General features: G+C 39.4%; 1 long non-coding RNA gene and 1 pseudogene across 7 annotated transcripts in view; one reads left to right on the top strand and one right to left on the bottom strand.

Annotated features, from left to right (window-relative positions):
- Positions 1 to 23,274, bottom strand: part of LOC140602789 (uncharacterized) — a 183,636-nt gene extending 160,362 nt beyond the window's left edge. For 4 of the 7 annotated variants that reach the window (XR_012005697.1, XR_012005692.1, XR_012005693.1 and 1 more), the window contains exons 1-2: positions 22,728 to 23,274; positions 14,045 to 14,116 (exon numbers count right to left, since the gene is read on the bottom strand). This is a non-coding gene — a long non-coding RNA (uncharacterized lncRNA). The remainder of the gene's footprint in view (positions 1 to 14,044; positions 14,117 to 22,727) is intronic. The other 3 variants (XR_012005691.1, XR_012005694.1, XR_012005695.1) reach the window with 2 other exon arrangements.
- Positions 4,401 to 6,063, top strand: LOC140602786 (14-3-3 protein zeta/delta pseudogene; annotated as a pseudogene).
- Positions 23,275 to 27,297: the final 4,023 nt, after the last annotated feature.

Here is a 27,297-nt window from a genome sequence, read left to right as displayed (position 1 = left end):
TATATATAATTCTATTTATGTAAATCTCTTGAAATAAGAAAATTCTAGATATGGAGAATGGATTAGTAGTTACCAGAGGTTAAAAGAAGGAGTTTAAGGGGAGGTAGCTACAAAATAGTAGCACAAGGAATCTCTGAGATGGAACCGCTTGGTCTCTTGGCTGTACTGGTTTCATAGGAATCGACACATAGGATAAAATTGCTTAGACCCAAGTACACACACATACAAAGGAGTAGATGTAAAGCTGACAGCAAAATATCAGTAAGATTATCAGTAGCAATCTCCCACTTTCCCACTTGATACTGCATTATATTTATGTAAGATGTTATCATTAGGAGCAACAGGGTCCAAGACATACAGGATCTCTATTCTTACAATTACATGTGAATCTACAATTCTTTCAGAGTAAAAATTTTTACAAGAAAGAGGTGCACATAAGAAGTTTCATAAAATATTATATAATATACCAATTTTTAAAGAGATTTATTTATATATTTGAGAGAGAGAGAGAACACAAGTAGGGGGCAAGGGCAGAGAGAGGGGGAAACAAGCAGACTCCGGCTGAGTGCAGAGCCTGATGCAGGGCTTGATCCCAGGACCCTGAGATCGTGACCTGAGCCAAAACCCAGAACTGGGCACTCAACTGACTGAGCCACATAGGTGCCCCTAAAATACCAATTTAAAAGTGAAAAATCTCGATCTAAAAGTAGTATGATTTCATTAGCAGAATATTTACTATATCTGTTATTTTTAAAGGAGCAATTACATGATTCTACTTCAATAATTATTTATTGACAGCCCACAGAGCTCCAGGCATAATAGCGGGCATTTCAGAAAAGAAAATATTATTTGGCCTTCAAGGATACTCTTGCGGCAGGTACTACAGTTCCTATTTTATAAATGAAGAAACAGACTGAATAATGTTAAGGAACTTGCCCAAAGTCCCACATTGAGTATGCAGCAGGTCTGGCACTTGTCCCCAGCCCGGTGCTTTTTCTAGCACTATCCAGATCAGATCTGTCATACAGAAATGTCCTAGCAGCACGAAACAACAGGATGAATTTAGGAACTTGCATGGTGCATTTTGTCTTAGGTTTTTATCATGAGAAAGGAGTAACTAACTGCTTGTTGCTACAATCCCTAGATTTTTAAAATTAACTTAAATTCAATTAATTAACAGAGTGTATTATTAGTTTCAGAGATAAAGTTCAGTGATTCCTCAGTCTTATACAACACACCGTACTGGGGCACCTGGGTGCTCAGTGGTTGAGCCTTTGGCTCGGGTACTGATCCCAGGGTCCCGGGATCGAGTCCCACATCGGACTCCCTGCAGGGAGCCTGCTTCTCCCTCTGCCTGTGTCTCTCTGCCTCTCTCTCTCTCTCTCTGTGTCTCTCATGAATAAATAAAATCTTAAAAAAAAAATACACTCAGACCTCACTACATCACTTACCCTCCTTAATGCGCATCACCCAGTTACTCCATCCCCCACGCCCCTCCCCTCCAGCAACCCTCAGTTTGTTTTCTATGCACGATCCCTAAATTTTAGTTCACTTTTCCTTTGTCTTCAGCCACAAGAAAATTCTAATTACTCTCCCACCCACGTCTACAAAGAGCATCCTGGTTCTTTCCCTACACTCATTTCATAAAAATACCAAACCTGACTCAACCACTAAATCCTCTTTGCCCACCCCAACCACTGAGCTGCTGAAGATAGGAAAACAATAAATAGTTTTCTTCAAGGAATGAGGAAGATGGTCCCTAGGGAGCTTTATAGACCAATCTATTTATATCTTAATTTCCTCCCTCTAACATTGCAACTTATGTATCTTACTCTTTCAATGTTTGCTACATACCACTTAAAAAAACGTAAAGTTTTTTTCCTTAGATTTTCTGTTTCCCTCACAATGCAGTAGCGTATATTAATATTCATATTTTCCCAAGATATTATTTCCTAGTAAAAAAAAAAGAATCCATTATCTGATTTTTTCAAGGTTGCCCTTGAAATATATTATATTATGCTAAACCAGAATGCAATTTCTATAAATGGCTTTTGTTTATATATGAACCAACCCCAGGAAATATATAGATCTTTCCAAAGGCAGTCCCAAAGCAGCACAGAGGTATAGGTGTTATCATTATTCCCAGCCTTCCTCACCTCAGTAATGGCCCCTCCTTAGTCTACCAGTTACTGAAACCAGAAAGCCAGGAGTCATTCTGGACACTGCTTTTTTCCTTCATCCCCATAGTCCATTTATTTATTTTTTAATATTTTATTTATTTATTCATGAGAGAGAGAGAGGCAGAGACACAGGCAGAGGGAGAAGCAGGCTCCATGCAGTCCCGATGTGGGACTCAACCCCAGGACCCCAGGATCACACCCCGGGCTGAAGGCAGGTGCTAAACCGCTGAGCCACCCAGGGATCCCCCCATAGTCAATTTATTAATGACATTTGTCCACTCTGCATCTGTAATACATGCTGGTTCTTTCCCCTTCTGTCCCTTTGTATCACCAACCCTAAAGGAAAGTCCACCACCATCATTGTCAAGTGGACAATTATTAAGTCTCTTCATTTTCCTTCTTCCTTCCTCTTGTGTCCCTTCAGTCCATTCTCCACACTGAGGCCTGAAAGTTCATATCACTCATCTAAAACTCCTCAATGGCTTCCCACGTCACTTATGATAAAACCCAATGCCCTGAACAAGACGGAGGTTTGAGAGTCCCTACACTGATCTCGGTTTCTCACTCAGCCCACCCTGTGACCACTCTCCTCTTGTCTCTTCAGCTACAACCACATCAGCTTCCCTAGATTCCTCAAACATGCCGCATTCTTCCTCGCCAGGGTCTCACGGGTGTTGTTTATTGTCCTGGCACAGCCTTTCCCTTTTCTTCTCTCAAAACTGGCCATCTCCTCATCAACCTTCAAGTCTCTGCTCAGATGTCACTTTCCCAGAGAGTCTGGTGTCACCAGAAAACTTAAAAATGGCTCGCCATCAGCCCCTTGGTTCTCCCTCATAGCACCCCATTTTTTTCCTTTAAAGACGTTTGACAATCTGAAACTACATTCTTATGTGCATTTACTGCTTTCTCTCCTATTATATACATCCTAATAAGGCAAAGACTGCTTCTCATTTAATCACTTCATAACCATACCTATCACACCATAGATCATACCCAAAATTGTTGAATGAATGAAAGTACAAATGAAGAAATCAAGGCTCAAAGATATACAATATTTGCTCAAAGTAGGAGTTAATAATCTTCTAAAACAGAACTAGAATCATAATCCTCTGTTCCCACCTAGCATTTGAGCCATTTTATTATACTTTTCTTTCTTTTCTTTCTTTCTTTCTTTCTTTCTTTCTTTCTTTCTTTCTTTCTTTCTTTCTTTCTTTCTTTCTTTCTTTCCTTTTTCTTTCTTTCTTTCTTTCCATGGAGTGCAGAAGGAAAGGGAGAGAGAGAGAGAGAGACTCTTAAGCGGGCTACACGCCCAGTGGGAATCTGACACAGGGCTCCATCTCACAACTCTGAGATCATGACCCAATCAAAAATTAAGATTTAGACACTGACTGAGCCACCCAGGCACTTCTATCCTACTTTTCTTTTCTTTTTTTATTGACAATTTTATTTGTTTATTCATGAGAGACACAGAGATTGAGGCAGAGACACAGGCAGAGGGAGAATCAGGCTCCATGCAGGGAGCCCAATGTGGGACTGGATCCCAGGACCCCAGGGTCATGCCCTGAGCCGAAGGCAGAGACTCAACCACTAGCCACCCAGGTGTCCCTATCACACTTTTCTTAAAGGAGTATGAATTATTGCAGGTTTTTGTGGCATGAAAGTATAAAAATTAAAGATATTCAGAATTCAAAACCCTGACTCCAAGGCTGTTGCATTCCATAACTAAATGAACCACATACCATCACCACTATTGATTCAGCTCTTTTGAATGTGATTGTTAATTCTTAATCAGTAATTGTTCACGGTTATTTTCAAATTGCAAAAGACCCAGAGAATAGTTGCTACTTCAATGTATTTTTCACTGATGTGTAACATCAATACGATACCTTATTTTACTGTTAAATGCAAAATAATGAACGTTCTAATGGAGAGTTAATATGAGTAACTTTTATCATAATATCATAAATATTTTTTCTGGTGATTCTGTGTACTGTTTCATTTGTGCTTAGTAGCCTTTTAGTTATCTTTGTGTTTAAATGTGAGCAACTCTGAAAAAGAATGAATTTTATGTGCTTCCAAAAAGTCAAAGATGTGTGCTAAATTGGTTTGAATTGAAGTTTTTCAATTTTACATCACCTATTAATCACAGACTTGGAAACTTGGAAAAACTAAAGTCATAATGTTTGCAAGAAGTCATAAAAATGTCTAAGGAGGGTGTCTGTGGAGCCGCTGTAGCCTGTGAGCAGCCAGATCCACGGACAGAGTCTCAGCCTCGCCGCTGCCGCCCAGAGACTGCTGAGCGCCCCTCTGTCCACCGCCACCCACTCCGGACACAGAGCACCCAGTCATGGATGAAAATGAGCTGGTGCAGAAGGCCAAACTGGCCGAGCAGGCTGAGCGATATGATGACATGCCAGCCTGCATGAAGTCTGTAACTGAGCAAGGAGCTGAATTACCCAATGAGGAGAGGAATCTTCTCTCAGTTGCTTATAAAAATGTTGTAGGAGCCCCTAGGTCATCTTGGAGGGTCATCTCAAGTATTGAGCAACAGACGGAAGGTGCTGAGAAAAAACAGCAGATGGTTCGAGAATACAGAGAGAAAATTGAGAATGAGCTAAGAGATCTCTGCAATGATGTACTATCTCTTTTGGAAAAGTTTTTGATCCCCAATGCTTCACAAGCAGAGAGGAAAGTCTTCTATTTGAAAATGAAAGGACACTACTAGCGTTACTTGGCCAAAGTTGCTGCTGGTGATGACAAGAAAGGGATTGTGGATCAGTCACAACAAGCATACCAAGAAGCTTTTGAAATCAGCAAAAAGGAAATGCAACCAACACATCCTATCAGATTGGGTCTGGCCCTTAACTTCTCTGTGTTCTATTATGAAATTCTGAACTCCCCAGAGAAAGCCTGCTCTCTTGCAAAGACAGCTTTTGATGAAGCCATTGCTGAGCTTGATACATTAAGTGAAGAGTCATACAAAGACAGCACGCTAATAATGCAATTACTGAGAGACAACTTGACATTGTGGACATCGGACACCCAAGGAGACGAAGCTGAAGCAGGAGAAGGAGGGGAAAATTAACCGGCCTTCCAACTTTTGTCTGCCTCATTCTAAAATTTACACAGTAGACCATTTGTCATTCATGCTGTCCCACAAATAGTTTTTTGTTTACGATTTATGACAGGTTTATGTTACTTCTATTTGAATTTCTATATTTCCCATGTGGTTTTTATGTTGAATATTAGGGGAGCAGAACCAGTTAACATTTAGGGAGTTATCTGTTTTCATCTTGAGGTGGCTAATATGGGGATGTGGAATTTTTATACTAGTTATAAATGTTTGGCATAGTACTTTTGGTACATTGTGGCTTCACAAGGGCCAGTGTTAAAACTGCTTCCATGTCTAAGCAAAGAAAACTGCCCACATCTTGGTTTGTCCTGGTGGGGAGTAAAAGAGAAAATTGGTTCCAGATACAGGTGTAGTTATTGTGGGTACTTTAAGGTTTAGAGCACTTACAAGGCTGTAGTAGAAATGGGTATCCCGTAGATACTACATGTGAACCACAAGTATCTGTGGAATACTCATTCTCAATGTGCACACCTTTGAGTACAGTTGCAGAAGTGTTCCTTTAGTTGTGACCCAATTTACTCTGGATAGGGGCAGAAACGGTTCACATTCCATTATTTGTAAAGTTACCTGCTGTTTGCTTTCATTATTTTTGCTACACTCCTTTTATTTGTATTTAAATGTTTTAGACAACCTAAGAACATATGTACAAGTAAAGATGCAGTAAAAATGAATTGCTTGATATCCATTACTTTGTGTATATCAAGCATAGCAGCAAAACAAAAATCCCATGTATTTAACTTTTTTATTTTTAGGGTTTTTTTGTTTGTTTGGTTTGGTTTGGTTTTTTGCTTTTGTGATTCTTTTTTTTTTTTTTTTTTTTTTTTTGATACTTGCCTAACATGCATGTGCTGTAAAAATAGTTAACAGGGAAATAACTTGAGATGATGGCTAGCTTTGTTTAATGTCTTATGAAATTTTCATGAACAATCCAAGCATAATTGTTAAGAACACGTGTATTAAGTTCATGTAAGTGGAATGAAAGTTTTATGAATGGACTTTTCAACTACTTTCTCTACAGCTCTTCATGTAAATTAGTTTCTTGGTTCTGAAACTTCTTTAAAGGAAATTGTACATTTTTGGAAATTTATTCCTTATTCCCTCTTGGCAGCTAATGGGCTTTTACCAAGTTTAAATACAAAGTTTATCATAACAAAATACTATTAATATAACTACTACTGTTCCCAACCATGTCCCATATTCCTCCCCTACCCTGGGGAAAAAAAAAAAAAGCTTTTTTTCAGAGACAGGGGATTGACTGGAAAAAAGTAATGTGTTCCATTTAAAATTTTGGTATATGGTATTTCCTAACTTAGGAAGCCACAATGTTCTTGGCCCATCATGACATTGGGTAGCATTAACTAAGTTTTGTGCTTCCAAATCACTTTTGTTTTTAAGAATTTCTTGATATTGTTATAGCCTGCCTTCAATTTTGATCCTTTATTCTTTCTGTCAGGTGCACAGGATTACCTTTTTTAGCCTTCTGTCTTGTCACCAACCATTCCTACTTGGTGGCCATGTACTTGGATAAAAGGCTGCATGATCTTTCTGGCTCCACTCAATGTCTAAGGATACCTTGCTTCCTTTGCTTGCATCCCACAAACTATTTCCCTCATCCTATTTACTGCAGCAAATCTCTCCTTAGTTGATGAGATTGTGTTTATCTCCTTGTAAGCCCTACCTATCCTGAAAGGTCATTGTCTGCCTTTAAAATCCTTCCTCTTCCTCTCTTTAAATAATGATGGGGCTAAGTTATACCCAAAGCTCACCCTACAGACTATTTCCTCAGTACCTTGCAGAAAACACCAAACAAAAATACCATTTTAAAAGAGGTGTATTTTTTTTCTTTTAGAATGTAAGCTCCACAAGAGCAGGAACAATGTTTTCTGTATGTTCTATTGTGCCTAGTACACTGTAAATGCTCAATAAATATTGATGATGGGAGGCAGTGAGTCTTGATGATAAGGTTGAGAAACCGAAATCCCAAATACAAAAAAAAATGTCTAACGAGTATTTGAATATCATAGACTTCTTTGATTTACAATTTTATAAAATTTGAAAATTGTTCTTTCTACTTTACCATATTTCTATGGAGAACAATTCCACTTAATTCTGGCTATTTTTACAGTCTCTAGACATGTATCTATCATTGCTATAATCATTGTTTTATAGTGATATATACATGATCTCTAGTGATATATATATATACTTTTATTCTCCTCTATTCTTATATATTTTATTCATCTCCTTCATTAGATCACAACTGTCTTTGATGGAAATCATATCTACTGCTATTTCTTTTGACACTTTGCACAAAACCTCACAAAACGCTATGCCCATTGTAGCAACTTAATAAACATTGGCTCATTGCCTGAAGGAAGCAATTGACAACTCAGTCATGAAGAATTCACAGTGGTGCATAAATTTATCAATTTATTTTTTACATTCCCGTGAGAGGTGATGCACCAAAATACTTTCTAATCTTAGGTGAGATCCTCTTGGTAATCAGAAAAGAAAAGGGAAAAAAATGTCACTTACATTCGTGGCTGTCTAATTTTGTGATAACAGGTTTTTCAGTGCATAGAAACTAAACTGCATGAATGAAAATGGAAAAGGATGTGTCTGATTGTGTGGGTTTCTTTAATTTGCTCCTTAAATTACTACCTAGATTTGGAATATTTGATGTCAATTTAGGAGACATATATTAACAACCATACTTCATTCGCCCCCCGCTTTGGCACCATTTTTTTTTTAAATTTATTTTTTATTGGTGTTCAATTTACCAACATACAGAATAACCCCTAGTGCCTGTCACCCATTCACTCCCACCCCCCACCCTCCTCCCCTTCTACCACCCCTAGTTCGTTTTCCAGAGTTAGGAGTCTTTATGTTCTGTCTCCCTTTCTGATATTTCCCACACATTTCTTCTCCCTTCCCTTATATTCCCTTTCACTATTATTTATATTCCCCAAATGAATGAGACCATATAATGTTTGTCCTTCTCCCATTGACTTACTCCACTCAGCATAATACCCTCCAGTTCCATCCACATTGAAGCAAATGGTGGGTATTTGTCATTTCTAATGGCTCAGTAATATTCCATTGTATACATAAACCACATCTTCTTTATCCACTCATCTTTCGGTGAACAACGAAGCTCCTTCCACAGTTTGGCTATTGTGGTCATTGCTGCTAGAAACATCGGGGTGCAGGTGTCCTGGAGTTTCATTGCATCTGTATCTTTGGGGTAAATCCCCAACAGTGCAATTGCTGGGTCATAGGGCAGGTCTATTTTTAACTCATTGAGGAACCTCCACACAGTTTTCCAGAGTGGCTGCACCAGTTCACATTCCCACCAACAGTGTAAGAGGGTTCCCTTTTCTCCGCATCCTCTCCAACATTAGTGGTTTCCTGCCTTGTTAATTTTCCCCATTCTCACTGGTGTGAGGTGGGATATCATTGTGGTTTTGATTTGTATTTCCCTGATGGCAAGTGATGCAGAGCATTTTCTCATGTGCGTGTTGGCCATGTCTATGTCTTCCTCTGTGAGATTTCTCTTCATGTCTTTTGCCCATTTCATGATTGGATTGTTTGTTTCTTTGGTGTTGAGTTTAATAAGTTCTTTATAGATCTTGGAAACTAGCCCTTTATCTGATATGTCATTTGCAAATATCTTCTCCCATTCTGTCGGTTGTCTTTTAGTTTTGTTGACTGTATCCTTTGCTGTGCAAAAGCTTCTTATCTTGATGAAGTCCCAATAGTTCATTTTTGTTTTTGTTTCTTTTGCCTTCGTGGATGTATCTTGCAAGAAGTTACTGTGGCCGAGTTCAAAAAGGGTGTTGCCTGTGTTCTCCTCTAGGATTTTGATGAAATCTTGTCTCACATTTAGATCTTTCATCCATTTTGAGTTTATCTTTGTGTATGGTGAAAGAGAGTGGTCTAGTTTCATTCTTCTGCATGTGGATGTCCAATTTTCCCAGCACCATTTATTGAAGAGACTGTCTTTCTTCCAATGGATAGTCTTTTCTCCTTTATCGAATATTAGTTGACCATAAAGTTCAGGGTCCACTTCTGGGTTCTCTATTCTGTTCCATTGATCTATGTGTCTGTCTTTGTGCCAGTACCACACTGTCTTGATGACCTCAGCTTTGTAGTACAACCTGAAATCTGGCATTGTGATGCCCCCAGATATGGTTGTCTTTTTTAAAATTCCCCTGGCTATTTGGGGTCTTTTCTGATTCCACACAAATCTTAAAATAATTTGTTCTCACTCTCTGAAGAAAGTCCATGGTATTTTGATAGGGATTGCATTAAACGTGTATATTGCCCTGGGTAACATGGACATTTTCACAATATTAATTCTGCCATTCCATGAGCTTGGAATATTTTTCCATCTCTTTGTGTCTTCCTCAATTTCTTTCAGAAGTGTTCTATAGTTTTTAGGGTATAGATCCTTTACCTCTTTGGTTAGGTTTATTCCTAGGTATCTTATGCTTTTGGGTGCAATTGTAAATGGGATGGACTCCTTAATTTCTCTTTCTTCAGTCTCATTGTTAGTGTATAGAAATGCCACTGATTTCTGGGCATTGATTTTGTATCCTGCCACGCTACTGAATTGCTGTATGAGTTCTAGCAATCTTGGGGTGGTGGCTTTTGGGTTTTCTATGTAGAGTATCATGTCATCGGCGAAGAGGGAGAGTTTGACTTCTTCTTTGCCAATTTGAATGCCTTTAATGTCTTTTTGTTGTCTGATTGCTGAGGCTAGGACTTCCTGTACTATGTTGATTAGCAGTGGTGAAAGTGGAATCCCTGTCTTGTTTCTGATCTTAGGGGAAAGGCTCCCAGTACTTCCCCATTGAGAATAATATTTGCTGTGGGCTTTTCGTAGATGGCTTTTAAGATGTCGAGGAATGTTCCCTCTATCCCTACACTCTGAAGAATTTTGATCAGAAATGGATGCTGTATTTTGTCAAATGCTTTCTCTGCATCTAATGAGAGGATCATATGGTTCTTGGTTTTTCTCTTGCTGATATGATGAATCACACTGATAGTTTTACGGGTGTTGAACCAGCCTTGCGTCCCGGGGATAAATCCTACTTGGTCATGGTGAATAATTTTCTTAATGTACTGTTGGATCCTATTGGCCAGTATCTTGTTGAGAATTTTTGCATCCATGTTCATCAGGGATATTGGTCTGTAATTCTCCTTTTTGGTGGGGTCTTTGTCTGGTTTTGGAATTAAGGTGATGCTGGCCTCATAGAACGAATTTGGAAGTACTCCATCTCTTTCTATCTTTCCAAACAGCTTTAGGAGAATAGGTATGTTTCTTCTTTAAACGTTTGATAGAATTCCCCTGGGAAGCCATCTGGCCCTGGACATTTGTGTCTTGGGAGGTTTTTGATGACTGCTTCAATTTCCTCCCTGGTTATTGGCCTGTTCAGGTTTTCTATTTCTTCCTGTTCCAGTTTTGGTAGTTTGTGGCTTTCCAGGAATGCGTCCATTTCTTCTAGATTGCCTAATTTATTGGTGTATAGCTGTTCATAATATGTTTTTAAAATCGTTTGTATTTCCTTGGTGTTGGTAGTGATCTCTCCTTTCTCATTCATGATTTTATTAATTTGAGTCTTCTCTCTCTTCTTTTTAATAAGGCTGGCTAATGGCTTATCTATCTTATTAATTCTTTCAAAGAACCAACTCCTGGTTCTGTTGATCTGTTCCACAGTCTCGATTTCGTTGAGTTCTGCTCAAATCACTTATTAACTCTCTTCTTCTCCTGGGTGTAGGATCTATTTGCTGTTTTTTCTCTAGCTCCTTTATGTGTAAGGTTAGCTTTTGTATTTGAGTTCTTTCCAGTTTTTGAATGGATGCTTGTATTGCGATGTATTTCCCCCTTAGGACTGCTTTTGCTGCATCCCAAAGATTTTGAATGGTTGTATCTTCATTCTCATTAGTTTCCATGAATCTTTTTAATTCTTCCTTAATTTCCTGGTTGACCCTTTCATCTTTTAGCAGGATGGTCCTTAACCTCCACATGTTTGAGGTCCTTCCAAACTTCTTGTTGTGATTTAGTTCTAATTTCAAGGCATTATGGTCTAAGAATATGCAGGGGACGATCCCAATCTTTTGGTATTGGTTCAGACCCGATTTGTGACCCAATATGTGGTCTATTCTGGAGAAAGTTCCATGTGCACTTGAGAAGAATGTGTATTCAGTTGAGTTTGGATGTAAAGTTCTGTAGATATCTGTGAAATCCATCTGGTCCAGTGTATCATTTAAAGCTCTCGTTTCTTTGGAGATGTTGTGCTTAGAAGACCTATCGAGTATAGAAAGAGCTAGATTGAAGTCACCAAGTATAAGTATATTATTATCTAAGTATTTCTTCACTTTGGTTATTAATTGATTGATATATTTGGCAGCTCCCACATTCGGGGCATATATATTGAGGATTGTTAAGTCCTCTTGTTGGATAGATCCTTTAAGTATGATATAGTGTCCCTCTTCATCTCTCACTACAGTCTTCGGGGTAAATTTTAGTTTATCTGATATAAGGATGGCTACCCCTGCTTTCTTTTGAGGACCATTTGAATGGTAAATGGTTCTCCAACCTTTTATTTTCAGGCTGTGGGTGTCCTTCTGTCTAAAATGAGTCTCTTGTAGACAGCAAATAGATGGGTCCTGCTTTTTCATCCAGTCTGAAACCCTGCGCCTTTTGATGGGGTCATTAAGCCCGTTCAAGTTCAGAGTTACTATTGAGAGATATGAGTTTAGTGTCACCATGATATCTATTCAGTCCTTGTTTTTGTGGATTGTTCCACTGAACTTCTTCCTAAAGGGGAATTTTAAGAGTCCCCCTTAAAATTTCTTGCAGAGCTGGTTTGGAGGTCACATATTCTTTCAGTTCCTGCCTGTCTTGGAAGCTCTTTATCTCTCCTTCCATTTTGAATGAGAGCCTTGCTGGATAAAGTATTCTTGGTTGCATGTTCTTCTCATTTAAGACCCTGAATATATCCTGCCAGCCCTTTCTGGCCTGCCAGGTCTCTGTGGAGAGGTCTGCTATTACCCTAATACTCCTCCCCATAAAAGTCAGGGATTTCTTGTCTCTTGCTGCTTTAAGGATCTTCTCTTTATTTTTGGAATTTGCAAGCTTAACTATTTGATGTCGAGGTGTTGAACGGTTTTTATTGATTTTAGGGGGGGATCTCTCTGTTTCCTGGATCTGAATGCCTGTTTCCCGTCCCAGATTAGGAAAGTTTTCAGCTAGGATTTGTTCAAATACATATTCTGGCCCTCTGGCCCTTTTGGTGCCCTCGGGAACCCCAATTAAACGTAGGTTTTTCTTCCTCAGGCTGTCCTTTATTTCCCTTAATCTATCTTCATGGCCTTTTAATTGTTTGTCTCTTTTTTCCTCAGTTTCCCTCTTTGCCATCAACTTGTCTTCTATGTCACTCACTCGTTCTTCCACCTCGTTAACCCTCGTCGTTAGGACTTCGAGTTTGGATTGCATCTCATTCAATTGATTTTTAATTTCTGCCTGATTAGCTCTATATTCTGCAGTCATGAAGTCTCTTGAGTCCTTTATGCTTTTTTCTAGAGCCACCAGTAGCTGTATAATAGTGCTTCTGAATTGGGTTTCTGACATTGAGTTGTAATCCAGATTTTGTAACTCTGTGGGAGAGAGGACTGTTTCTGATTCTTTCTTTTGAGGTGAGGTTTTCCTTCTAGTCATTTTGCTCAGTGCAGGGTGGCCAAAAGCAAGTTGTATTGGGAAAAGGAGAAAAAGAGAGAGAGAGAAAGAAGGAAAGAAAAGAAAAAAAAAGAAAAAAAAAAGAAGAAAAAAGAGAAAGAAAAAGAAAGAAAGGAAAAAAAGGGTGGGGGAAGGAAACAAATCAAAAAGCAAAAAACAACAACAACAACAAAAACAAAACAAAACAAAACAAAAAAAACCACCGGGGAGTATCTTCTGATTCTGTGTACTTTAAGTCCCTTGACTTCCCCTGGAACTTGTCCGTCTAGCTGGTCTTCTGGGGGAGGGGCCTGTTGTGCTGATTTTCAGGTGTTAGCAGTTGGGGGAGCTGCTGTGCCCCTGCCTGGTGCAGGGCTCAGTGGGGGTTGTTTACCCCGTGAGGCCGCAGGAGGAACAGCCCCAGTGGCGGGGCAGCTCTGGAGCCCTGGAGTCAGCTCCCGCAGGAACTCCGGAGCTCTCCGTCTGCAGGGCCTGGAGGCTCCGGGGCGGGGCCGCTGATCTGCTCAGCTGGGGCAGGAGCGTCCTTGCTGTCCTGGGCCCTCCCGGCCTCTGCCTGTCCCGGGGGAGGCCGGATCCTGGGCTGTGTCCCGGCGCCCTGTGCTCCGGCGCCTGCACTTGGTTTCGCGCTCCCGCCCCGCAGCCCCCTCCGCGGAGCCGCCGCACGAGCCCCTCCGAGCTGCTCCCAGAGCGCACAGCCCCAACAACCATACTTCATAAGAGAAGAAAAACATTTCCTAAGATAATACAAAAATGCAAAACAACATTTGTTTGAAGATGGATGGGCTTTGAATCTGGATATTCCTGAGTTTAGATCTCGGTTCTGCATTTATTCATGGTGTGACCTTGCATAGGTAACTTACCCTCTCAGAGACTTGATTACCCCAACTGTAAGAGAGGAATAAAAAAACCCTACACGTAGCATTGATATGAGGACTCAATGAATTAGAACCTGTAAAATGTCAAGTACTGCTAGCATGAACAAATGCCTACCTAATGTTCTTCTTAAATCTTCTTCCATAAAATCTCTCCTTTTGTTACAGATGGTAGTTGCTGGAAAGGTAGCTGATGAGGGGAAGAAATATATAAATGATTAGATAGTCGCTGCAACAGGTAGCAATCCTCCCACACCAATTTCTCCTCTCCTGCCACTCCACCTCCTCACTGCAGGCAAGGTTCATTAGCAACAGCAATCTCCTCAAAAAATCAAGCTTAGGGACGCCTGGGTGGCTCAGTCCCTTAAGTGTCTGCTTTCAGCTCAGGTCATGATCCCAGGATTATGGGATCCAGCAGAGAGCTTGCCTCTCCCTCTCCCCCTTCCTCTGCCTGTAGCTCTGCCTACTTGTGCGCGTGCGCTCTTTCTCTCTCAAATAAATAAATAAAATCTTAAAAACAAAACAAAACAAACCCAAACTGTTAAGGGCCCTGCACAACATTTATCTGCCTAGTTTTCCTCTTTCCCCATAACTTTCATTCTTAAATGGAAGATAAGGTTATGACATCTGCTCACCAAAATCTTCAATAACCATTAGAGACTTGTCAGTCCCAAGTCTGGTCAATGCATCCTACCAGTCTCTCCCTGCTGCAGGTCCTCACGCAGTCCACCAGAACTCTGACCTTATAGCGTAGCTCTGGTGCTATCTTTCCCATGTAAAGAACACTCTGGCACTCCCCATTTTGTAAAGTTGAACTACTTACTATGGTTCTTGTGACTTTCCATAACTAAAACCCACCTGCCTATCTACTCTTTTCTCTTGATACATCTTGTCATGAGATCAAAGAGTTGTTGGTAAGTCCTGGACATGTCCTAAACCACATGCCTTAACTATTACTGTTCTTTCCACTTGATATGTCCATTTCCACTTTCAACCATTAAAATCCTAACCTTTCTATAAAATACAATGAACACATCTTACTATTTTTGGTTTAACCTATCTTAAACTTTCTCATCCCTTCTTCCTTATCTGAACACCAACTCAACATTCAAGTTCCAAATGTGGAAGCCATTTTCTCTTTGAAGCCCTCTACAACCTTCCCACCTCCATAACCTCAAGTAGAAGTGACCACCTGACACATATTCCCCTACGGGTCTCCCTCCATCACAGTGCTAGTCTCACTTACCCATATTTCCCCCATTTACACCCCAGGGACCTCTGAAATGCCCAATCAAAACAACATCAAGGTTGGAAACTGCTGCTCTACATACGAAAATTGACTAAAATTACTCAAGTTTGAAAAATACCTCATGAAAATCCCACCTTAAGGTTACAAGTATTAGTTTTTCAAAAGACTGCCCATGGGAAATATTGGATAGAAAGAAATCTTAAATATCTTCATCCAAATATGAGACTGAAGCCAGAAGGAATATGAACAAACAGGACAAAAGACAAGAAAGAGGGCATACGCATTTGGGAAAGATTAAAACTAATACATACTGCACTCAGCAAACTTTTTTGACTGTAGACTATATTCAGAGCTCTGTGCAAAAAGTTATTTTAAGAGCCTAGGGATTATGATGATGTCAGATCTGAGAGCCTTATTATTATTTTTTTTTTAATAAAGGCAGACTGCCACACGCAGCACCTCATCTGGATGTGTCTGGAGTCTGGGAAGCTTCATTCACAGACTCCAGAACAAATGTGCTCCCTACAAATGGACCTTGAGAGCTTGTTTGGAGGTTCTGACACAGCTACTCCAACACCCTCCACTGAAGAACAGTCCTCTTTTTTCAGGGAAGATTGTCCTCTTTGACCAATCGTTGGGAAGGTCACACATGGAGCAGTGAGAGAGGAAGGGGACACCCACCTAGCCAGCCAGAGGGGCCAAATCAGCCCTGGTGATCGATGGAGTGACAGACGTCACAACCAGATTGCCCTCACATCTGAGAGACATTTCTTTAGAGAGAGAGAGAGATGGGGGAGGTTGAGGGGGCATGTGCACAAGAGAGAGACTCTTAAACAGCCTCCACACCTAGCACAGAGCCCAGTGCGGGGCTCAGTCTCACCCTGAGATCCTGCTCTGAGCCAAAATCAAGAGTCTGGCACTTCACAGAATGAACCACCCAGGTGCCTCCCTAGAGACATTTCTGAGCCTAGAATCAACATGAATTGGTGACTGAACATGAAGTGGAGGGTATGTGAGAGGGAGTAATCAGAGATGACTCAGAAAGCAAGAGGAGGAGGATAGTGCAGTCACTAACCAAGATAAGGAAACACAGAGCAAAGAGAAAAATGGTATGGAATATATAATGGAGTGTGTCGATGGGAGAAGGGGGGTTCCAGAGGCCACAATGGAAAGAGGGGCAATCAGTAAGACAAGGGCCAGGCAGGTGAGGTCAGCATGGATCGAGATGAAATGGCAGTGAGAGTTTGGGAAAGGATGGCAGGCCAAGGAAGGCGTCCTTGCCTTCTGGCTGATTATCCTGAGTCACAGAAGAGTCAGAAAATTATCTCAGGGCCTGGAGGGACGTGGTAATGATGGAATAGGACAATGCATCCGAGTCTGGTTCCAATACTCCAAGTGGGACTCTGATTTCACAGTTCTACAGCGTCCTCCTAAAAATACTTTCCTAGATGCCTTATCCTGGAGGAACTCTCACCGTGGTTCAACTTCATGGAATCACTGCTTGGGGCGTAAGACATAATCAAAGGTATCGGGCTTTCAAACTGTGCTCTGCAAAGCCCTAAGGACTTCATGGAGGGGCAGCAGGGTCCAAAGAACGCTGAAGAGATTGAGGTCTGAGTACCTACCCTCATCCAGTGAGATATCCTCTGAATTTGTTTTACATGGGGGCTTCTCAGAAACAGGTCCCTACTAAAAAGAATTCTACAGTTAAGAAAAAAAGTTTTTTTTTTTAAAAAAAAGAAAAATATTTAGAATTAACTGAAGTGTCTTAATCAATAATGAATTATAACTTAAGTAATTTGTTATGCATCATAAAGCAATGTGGTTTATAAATTTTCCATAAACTACAGTGGATTTAAGAGTATCCCATTAATTCAAAAAAAAAAAAAAGAGTATCCCATTAATAATGTCACTCTCACTGACATTTCCAGCTGCATTTTTGAGTGAGAGAAAAAAAGAATAATGATATTACTAGTGTAGTAGGAATTTCACAAAATCCAGCTATATTCATGGGACTGTGTTATTGATATGAAAGTTCTCCTTCGTAAGTATTGATGGGAATAAATGTTGACAACTGGTGATTTCGTGATATCCAAAGCCCTTAATACCTGTAGAATATTCAATTCACCCACTTCCAATCCAGAACCAGGGAAGAACAAATGACTCACTGAAGGCTCAGAGAGTGGTATCCTTTCTAAGGCCCAAAAGTCAGACCTGTGGACACCCTTATACAAAGGGGTTTCATGTAAACATTTCTTAGCGATAATGATTCAAACAAGGCTAAAACCTATTCAGAAAAGCCAAATCAGAGCAAGAGCATTACATCTAGCAAGGAGAAAGGGAGGAGCAAATAATTGAAGTATGAGTCAGGGTGGTGAGGAAGGAGACTGACTCAAAGCAAATTCAGGCCCTTAGATGTGTGGAGCGTGGGAATGCCAAGCTTTTAGGCATTAGCCGGGGCAGGCAAATGGATGCTTGAGTCCACCTCAAAGAGCATTTACTTCTTTAAGCCTCAGCAACAATGGCTTTTTAAAACTATGCCTCAACTCAGATAAGAACACATGGGAAGCTTCAAATAAGCAGAAGAGAAAAATACACTTTATAAGATTTGATTAACAGTATGGTTTCACAAGACCCTCAGCTACAACTGTCTGTGAAAATCATAAAATATTTACTGGTGTATCTTATTTACGGTCGTGTTTCCACATGTACTGTCTCAGCCCATCTTCTAGGCGTGATGAGATTTGCAAAGTGAATAAAGACTGGATGTAGGGAACAGTCGGGGGAAGGGGGGAAGGGGTGCCTGGCTACTGGGACTTGAAACGGAACTTTGCTGACAAGATACAAATTTAAAAACCAGAAACAGCATCTTCGGAGCAAGTCATTGTATACGATATAAACAGAGTTCCCTGGGAATGCAATTGTTAGAGGGCATAATGCAGTGATAAAGCAAAGACAGAGAGAGCAGTTTTAACTACAGGCAGTAACCATAGGAGAGGAGTGCTCTAGAGCACTAAAGAGATAGAATTGGACACAATGGATAGACCAACACTCATTTAACTCCAGATTTAGAGTAGAAGTTGATCAAGCTTGTTAGTAAGATCCAATGTTAGTAAGATCCAAGACACCAGGACCTGCCTGTCACTTCAATAAACTCTTGTTCCTCTTTGTCATATCTCCTTCATTCATATGCTTGGCAACAAAAATATTATAATAATTTATATCATCAATAATAATAAATAGAATATTTAGAATAAATAGAATAATAAATAGAATAAATAGAATAATATAGAATAAGTAATTTCATTTAACAGTCATAATAAGCCAACCAGTGTCATTAGGAATAATGGTGCCAGCAGGTATCTTTAACTTTCTCTTTCTTTCTCTCTCTCAGCCACTCTCCATTGTTTGATATGAAAAGCTGACTTTTTTGAAATGTGCTAGGCCAACTCACTATAAATTCCCCTTCCAATCAGCTTGCCAGCACAAGCCACCTCTAAATAGAAATTCTGAAACAATCTTTGGTTATTATCCCCACACATGAGGAGTTAAGACTGAAAAGTTAGGTGATATGCTCAAGGTCACATTGCCAGGATTCAAATCCAAGTGCTCTGACCACAGATACACACAGAACTGGAAGACTCAGAAACCTATTCCAGTAGCCATGTGGTTTGCCCTCATGAATCTGGTAGGTCATTCATCCCCACTCAAGCAACAGGCATCCCCTGAAATGCAGTGGTCAGCTGTTACTCATTCTTGTGACTCAGCTTCCCTTCATCTCAGCACCTGTTGACTGTGTTCTCCCTCTATCACTGCTACTACTCTTGCTGTGCCTCACCTTAAAAATTCCCAAAAAGTGAGGATCCAGTATAGTTGGTAGGTCATTATCCAAAATGGAACCCTCCTATAGTATGTTAAAAAACATTTGAGGAAAGCCTCTGATGTGAAAGAGATAAAACAAACAGATGGAAGAAAGCAAATTGGAAAAACTCTGCAGTGAGAAGAAAAGCTCAAAATGTATTAATATACTCACAGAAATAAAGAGAAAAATATATCCAAGAACCAATAGGATGGATTTTTTAAAAGGCTATTTGGAAATAAAAGAGTTCTTGAAAAAAAATTTTTAAGATGATAGTAGAGTTAGAGTGAATAAGCCAACAGTGGAAATAAAATGAAATACTAAAAAAAAAAAAAAAAAAAAAATCCAATTAATCCAAAAGAAGGCAGAAAATATGAAAAATAACCAATGACTAAATGGGACAAACAAAAAGTCAATGGTAAAATGGTCAATTAAACCCAACCAGATAGATAAATGCATTACATGAAAATGGTCTAACCACTACAATTAAAAGGCAAAGGTTATCATCTGTATTGATTGGGAAAGAAAGATCCAAGTATATGTTGTGTACAAGAAGCCACTTTATTTTATTTTTTTTTTTTTTAAGAAGCCACTTTAAATGTAAAAATAGGTTTAAAGTAAAAGGATGAAAAAAGATGTATGATGAAAGCCAGCCAAGAGCACAAAAAATGTTTTGGTATAATTGAAATGGTTCATATACTGATTAAACATACATTGTCAAAATTGACTAAACTGTTCACTTAAATGGGTGTGCTTTGTTGTATATAAATTATACACACCATATAGTTTAAACATCACCATGAAGCTGATGTTTAAAATTTTTTTAAATGATTGTAGAAATTAAAAACACAATAGAAATCCTGAAATAAATATTAAGCAAATCGCTCAGAAATAGAAAAATACGGAATTGGTCTATAGTAGAACAATGATAGGAACATCAGAGAATTAATTCAGGAGATCCAACCTCATTAAATAGGGGTGTTCCAGAAGAACATGCAGAAAGAGGAAATAAAAATCAACTTCAGAAAATATGAACAGAATTGAAGGATGTGAGTTTCCAGGCTGAATGTCCAACAGGGTGGGTGAAAACAGACCCACATTAAGGTGCATTCTTGTAAAAATTCAGGCCACTAGGAAGAACAAATACAAAAAAAAGCTTTCAGAGACCACAGGTTTTACACACAAACCATCAAAAATAATGATGGCATTTCAGCTTCTCATTAACAACAGCAGAAGCTGCGAAACAACAGAACGATGCCTTTAAAATTGCACAGGAAAATGGTTTGCCTCCTAGAATTTTGTATCCAACAAACTATCACTCCTGACTATAATTGAGTCTGAAGGTGGAATAAATACATTTTAAAATATGCAAGTCTCAAAAACTTTGCCGCTTATCCTTTCTTTCTCAGGCAGCTACTGATGGATGTTATCCGATAAAATGCCAGAGCAGATGAAGAAAAAGACTCAGAACTGAAGAACCAGAGGTTCCTACACAAGAAAGGAGAGGAAGGAAATACCAGGATAAGATCCAAGGACAGCTGGGCAGCAGGGATTGAAAGCAAGTTTTGAAAGCCACTGCCTAAATTTAAGTGAGTTAGAAGTTCCTGGGGAAGTTATTTCCCAAAGATGAAACTGATAGAATATCGGATGTGTTCATGAGAGATTTAGACAGCTGGGTGCGAATTGGGGCTTGAATTTGTGATAAACTCATTAAAAGAATAATCATCAACAAAAAGATAATTATGAATTCCAGGAAAATCCCAATTTGTCCATAAAAATAATTATATTACATTACTCAAGTGTAACTAGCATTTGCATAGTTGTAGTTCTTTAAATGCATATAGATCCAATGAAATTTTTCAGTACTATGAAACTTTACTGAGAGGATGGCGGAATGGATGGATGGATGGATGGATGGTGTGTGTGTGTGTGTGTGTGTGTGTGTGTGTGTGTGATTGGGGTGGGCGAGGAGGGGAGGGAAAGAGAGCTAAGCCTTCACCTCCCATAGTCGGAAAGTAGTAGATAACATCTAAAACTGAAAAATTAAGAAGTAACAACCCATTAAAGTTATTGGTGCCTTTTCACAATGAGCCTTACAGAACTTTGTTTCTTTATACAATCTCAATGTAGCACTTTGATATAAGGAAAATTTTATTTTAAAAAAATATGGAAAAGCCTAAAAGATAGTTTTTAATAAGGCTAAAGCAAATTGGGAGAGCAGCAGTTAAAAAGATTTACAGGAGTGGATATCACATTGCTTCTCCCTGAATCCTTCATTCCTCCTTCCTGCTGAGTAGACGCATCACATAAAAATATGACTAGCGGTAGTAAAGTGAGGCCCTCACATAACTCGTTATATTATTTGTGAGACTGACACAGTCTTTCTCTGAAGAGCTCAGCTGTTGTACTGAGAATATTAAGCATGGAACATGTTAACGCTATGAAATTAAAAACAAGGGATGTGTATGGAAAGAGGAATGAGAATGAGAGATTACAAAGAGCAAATGAAATCAAATCTTCATTAGAAGATAATTAAGATCAAGCCCCTGAATAATTCTATAGCTTCCCCAGGACATTAATGATAGAAACTGGTAGTGTTATTAGTTTTCTCATGAACCATTCCCTCAAGAGGTCAGTATCCCCACTATTTATCACTTACATCTTTTGCTGTTCTGAAAACACTCAAATATGCTTTGACCATCTGAAGTTATCAAAAACCAACCTATGCCAGTTTACTAAGATTGCCTGAGTCTAGTTTGGGAAAATATATTATCAGAACTGCCTGTGGCTTAATCTCTCTGTTACTGGTGCTTTGCTCTGCTCTTTGGAAGGCCAAATAATAAGTTAAAATAATCTGGCCTGGCTCAGTCCTGCATTCCTGGAACTTTTCTTTCTGTTTTGCCCTTTGCCAGACATTGGGTCATGAACTTGGGAAAGACTGGGAATACCTGGCTATAACATTAACTCTTTGGGCTCTAAGTTTGTCTACTATTGAATGGAACTGACTAAAAATCATTAGCCAGAGTCAAGAACATCTCCCCATTCTCATTATGAGTTGGTCTGTTTATCTCCTTAGAACTCCCTTTAAAAATTAAAAAAAACAAAACACTATTTAAATAAATAAATAGATAGATAGATAGATAGCAGGGCTTGAAAAAGAAAACAGTGATAACTAATTTTATCCTGACTTTAAAATATGAGAACAAAAATAAATAAATAAAAATAAAATAAAATAAAATACAAGAACAAAGAGAGTTTAATCAAAGAGGACCTGACATTAATTCCCTTTTATCACCCACTTTCTCCATGGTGACCATCATGTTAGACCCTTTATATAAAGTTATCTCTAATCATCAATATAATTCTTTATGGTAGCTATTATATCTGTAAATTACAAGTCGAGCACACCAAAGCTTTAAGTAACACAGTCTTCCCTAGAGCACCTGATGGGCCACAGAAGCAGCATCTTCAGCTGGAATCCCATCTTTCCATAATTATAATCTTCTACTGTAAGGAGGTGTGTCCTGGTAACAAAATTATACAAATCCCAAAGTTGTTGCAAGGATTAAATAAATAAAAAATAACAATACAACTAAAGCTCTGAGACCGATGCCCTAAACACATGTGTTTAATACACGTTGGCTGTTATTGAAATTATTGTCATTAGAGATTTAATAAGAATAGTAATCTTACCTTCCTTTCCTTTTTATTTCCTCTTGTCCTTTGGCCAAAAGGAAGTAAGAGATGCAATATGCCTTTAAATAGAAACAGATAGGTGGCTTCATGACTTAAAGAGATTTAATTAAATGTTCTTTCTCCAGGAGATCTTCTCTGTTGATCAGTACACAGGTCTGTAGGACAGAACCTGTTCTGAAAGTCATAATCTGGCTATTTATCCAGAATTACTACCCTGTACAAAATCTACTGTCCTGTCCGGTTTAGTTCTTTGGTAAGACTGCTACTGAAGTATTCATACTGCTTCCTGTGAGTTCCAGGGCCAGCATCATAAAGTGATGCTTATGACTCATTCCCTTCTCTCACCCACGTAGAGTAGAGGTGAGACCAAGATGAAGTTTGCATGGATTTCCAACACCCTTCCATTAGCTAACTCATAGCACAGTTCTACTTGGATAAAACAGCCACCACACTTCCAGAGGCTGTAGCAATCAGCTGCCTAAGTGCAATTATTCCCCTCAAGAGCCTCTCCTAATGTTACTTAAGCCCTCAACCAATCAGGCTTCATGCACTTATCTTACAGTTTTCCCTATGGGCTCCCTCCCACATTGTGACATATTTTTAACATTCATATAAATCTCCTCCCTTCATCCTCTCCCCACAAATACCAGCCAGTTGCAGGTGAGTTTTCTTTGTTCTCCTCACATGAGCTTCTCCATACCAGGGTCTTTAATTAAATCTTGACTGCCTTTCTGACTCAATCCCTTACCTCCCACCTCCAGGCTGTTAGTGGATTCACAGCTGCTGTAAGGCTCCTCATCTCCACCTCCTTCTCCCTCTCTCCTCTTTAGGCCTCTCTTGGAGTTTCTTCTAACAATGATGTGAGAAGTGAGTTCTTTGGTCTTCTCCTCAAGTGGCTGCCCATAGGAAAAATTAGAAAAGAAAAAAGAAAAAGCTCAGAATCTGGGAAACAATATTTCATTACTTATTACTCTAAACAAATACTTGCCTTAATCATGACAGTGCATAAATGAGTATAGATATAATTATTCCGTTATTAGAAAGGAACATTACAATAGTGCCTCTCATAAGACCCGCATGTGTGAACGTTCATCCATATATGAATCCATCCAATAAAAATACCTGATTTGCCTGCCATGTGCTAATCACTGTGGTAATGCCAGAGATACAAAAGGGAATCAGATGGAAAGTGGATTCAAGGAGGAAGGGCCAGACTAGGACCAAGGAAGCCAGGTAAGACAATAGTGCAATAGTGTAGTAGTACAGGCAAATAATGATAAGGTCCCAAAAGAACCCAAATAGGGGCAGTGGAGCTAGGAAGCAGGGCAGAGACACAAGATAAAAGGAGAGTATATCAGAAGGATTGTGGGCATTTTTTTAGAAGGATGTGGGTATTTTTTGTGTGCAAGATTCAGGGGGAAAAGAAACAAAAGTCTAGGGTGCCTTCAAGATTTCTGGATAAGACTAGGTACATGATGTTATCATTCCCTGTCAGAGCGCTAGGAAAAAATCAGTTTGGAGGGAAATAATGGATACATTTTGGAAACTGAGATACCTATGGCACATCAAGGTGCAGGTAACGACTAAGTATTTAGATTAAAGCTAGATATATAAGTCTGTTGGGTTAAATACTTGCCACAGAGTAGAATCTCAATGTCCTCAGTGGGTAGCAAAAGCTGTTTTATGAGAATATTCAGGGAGAATGGCTTGCAAGACAAAATTACCTTCACCTCAAGATACACTAAAATGTTTCCTTAGGAATGTAAACTATATTACATTGGCCTGTCACAGAACTGCTTTAACTAAATTGAATCTTATTCGGATGCCATTGTCTAAATGGAAGGTGTTTAGAAGATACAGACTCTGGGAACTCATGAGTTCATCTTCTGGAATGATGACATTGAAGATCTGATCCATACTCTTTGGAGGCCTCCTCATCCACCCCCGAGGGGAACTTTTGTTCCGTCTCATTCCACCCAAGACAAACGCTTGTTCCACAGTGTTTACTATGATATGTAGCAATGGTTGGATTTCTAAACAACTGGTACCCTACGGGCATTTTTGAATGCATGACCATGATGAGATCTCACCCTCTTCTCACTGATTTCTCAAAAGCTTAAGACTAAATTTAGGACTTACAGTGTAGTTAGCTCATTTCTCCTGGGTGATATTTTCTCTCTTATTTTTCTTTGTTCCTTCTGTCTCATACTGATTTTATGCTACTCAGTTGGATTTTCTCATATCCTTATTAGCAGTTTTAAATCATTCCTGAGACAAGATGTATTGTTTAGAAAGTATTTATTCATTTACCTCCCTTTAGACTTCATGAATCCTCAGCCTATAAATAGGAGTCACAGAAGAGAATGAGATGTCCAGAAAGCACACAAAAAGAACAGAAAAATTGATCATTCACATTTTAGAATGGAAACAAGAGTAGGAATTGGCAAAGGAGACTGGAAAGAAATCACGAGATGACCCTGAGAGAACTGTGCCAGAAAATCCAAAGAAGGAAAACCGACTACAGAGAATGAAATGCTGCGGAGATAAACCATAATGAAGTCTGAAAATAGTCCATTAGATCGGATAATTAGATGATGGCCAGAAATGGCAATTTCATTGACTTGGTGGAATCAGTTGCCTCACTCCTGAGGAATGAGTCAAAGAAGAAAATAAGGATAATCTTCCAGTTACAGAGTGAATATGTAACAGAAATAAAGGGCACAGCTATAAGGAATATGTTGATGATACACTAACTGCACTGTCTAGGGACAGAATGTGGCTACACTTGTTGTGAGCATCGCATAATGTATAGAGATGTGGAATCACTATGTTGTACACCTGAAACTGATGTAACATTGTGTGTCAACTACCCTCAAAATAAAAAAAGATGTTTTTAAAGATAATTCTCATGAGGCGTTTGACTCAGAAGTGAATAGGAGATATTAACAGACAGCTAGAGGTTGACTTGTGACTAGAGATGAAGTTGTTTTGTATATAAAGAGGGGATCCCTTGGGTAGCTCAGTGGTTGAGTGCCTGCCTTCAGCCCAGGGCATGGTCCTGGAGTCCCAGGATCGAGTCCCACATCGGGCTTCCTGCATGGAGCCTGCTTCTCCCTCTGCCTGTGTGTCTGCCTCTCTCCTCTGTCTCTCATGAATAAATAAATAAAATCTTAAAAAAAAAGGAAAGATTTGAGCATATTAAGACTGCAGGGAAGAACTGAATTAAAAGAATAGGAAAGTATGGGAAAGAGCAATATGAAGCAGTGCATCAGGTTTGGGTGACTAAAGCTTAGGGGCAAAGATTATATTAAAGATTTCAGAGTCCAGCAGGTAGCCATGCAGGTAGTTGTAATATGGGACCTTCAAGAAGAAGGTCCAAGTAAATTAACAGTTCTAATTAGAGATACATGGCACCCAACCCAAGTCTTAACCCTTAAGACTAAAGTGTTGAATTTATCATCCATGTAGATAATAAAGTCATCCAGGATCATGCCATGACATGAAAGACTATGATCCAGATGCCAAATCCTCAACAAACTTGGAGTGACCTCAATTGGACAAGCTAGACGGTAGCATGGACAGAAGGCGGTGCCCAAAATGGAGGGGGGGGGGGTGCGTAAAGGTAAAAGAGAGATGGTGTGCCAGGGGCAAAGGCAATACTGAGAATAGTGTTGCCCATGGGCTCTGGACAATGGGAGGCAGTTTTAAGCAGTCTCCTGTGAGACCTCTGTGAGGCAAGGCATGGAGGTGAGATTCAGAGAAGGAACTTCACGTAGGGCAAGAAAGGTGAGAGATGAACTGCCACTCTTTATTTTTTGGAGAAAGACTAAAGATGGGGGTTAGAAGAAAATCACACCCGCACATTACACCTTCCCCATTTCCCTGAAAAAAAATGGAGAGGACTATAACACACACAAGCCTCCAGATGATCACCTACATGCCAGTTCAAGGATGTCCATGGGGAAAGCAGATCTGAAATGTTGAAGAGATGGAAGCTTTTCCTGACGCAGAACAGTGGGTAGCAGCTGCCACAGTGTTGGTTACCATGATGTGACCCAAAACTTCTATGTATGTGGAAGAAGGAGGGAGAAGGGTAAATAAGATGACGACATCACCAGTGAGTGTCTGATTTGTTGGGGGTGGCGGGGTAGAGGGCGGTAGAGAAAATGCTTTTAACACATTAGTAAATTAACAGTTCTAATTAGAGACACATGGCACCCAATCCTTTCCCTTTAGAACTCATTGTTCGAAGAGCTCCACTATCATCCTGGGGGAACGAACCCTGAACTAGTTTGTAACCTTTCATAAATCAAAGAATATCAAATATACTTGACCGTCTTGCTTATAACTTTTATTTAAAAAATTAGTTTCTTTCATGTGTACAGCTAAAGAAGATACATATTAGTAGCTCCAGTCACTTTGATGTTCTAATAATTCTCAGTGAGAATTTTTTAAAAGATTTTATTTATTTATTCATGAAAGACAGAGAGAGAGAAAGAAAGAGAGAGAGAGAGAAAGAAAGAGAGAGAGAGAAAAAGAAGCAGAGACATAGGTAGAGGGAGAAGCA

The sequence above is a fragment of the Canis lupus genome, chromosome 13 (genome assembly GCF_048164855.1).
Source record: "Canis lupus baileyi chromosome 13, mCanLup2.hap1, whole genome shotgun sequence".
In the NCBI taxonomy this organism is placed as follows: Eukaryota; Metazoa; Chordata; class Mammalia; order Carnivora; family Canidae; genus Canis; species Canis lupus.
This window is presented reverse-complemented; position numbering and strand designations above follow the sequence as displayed.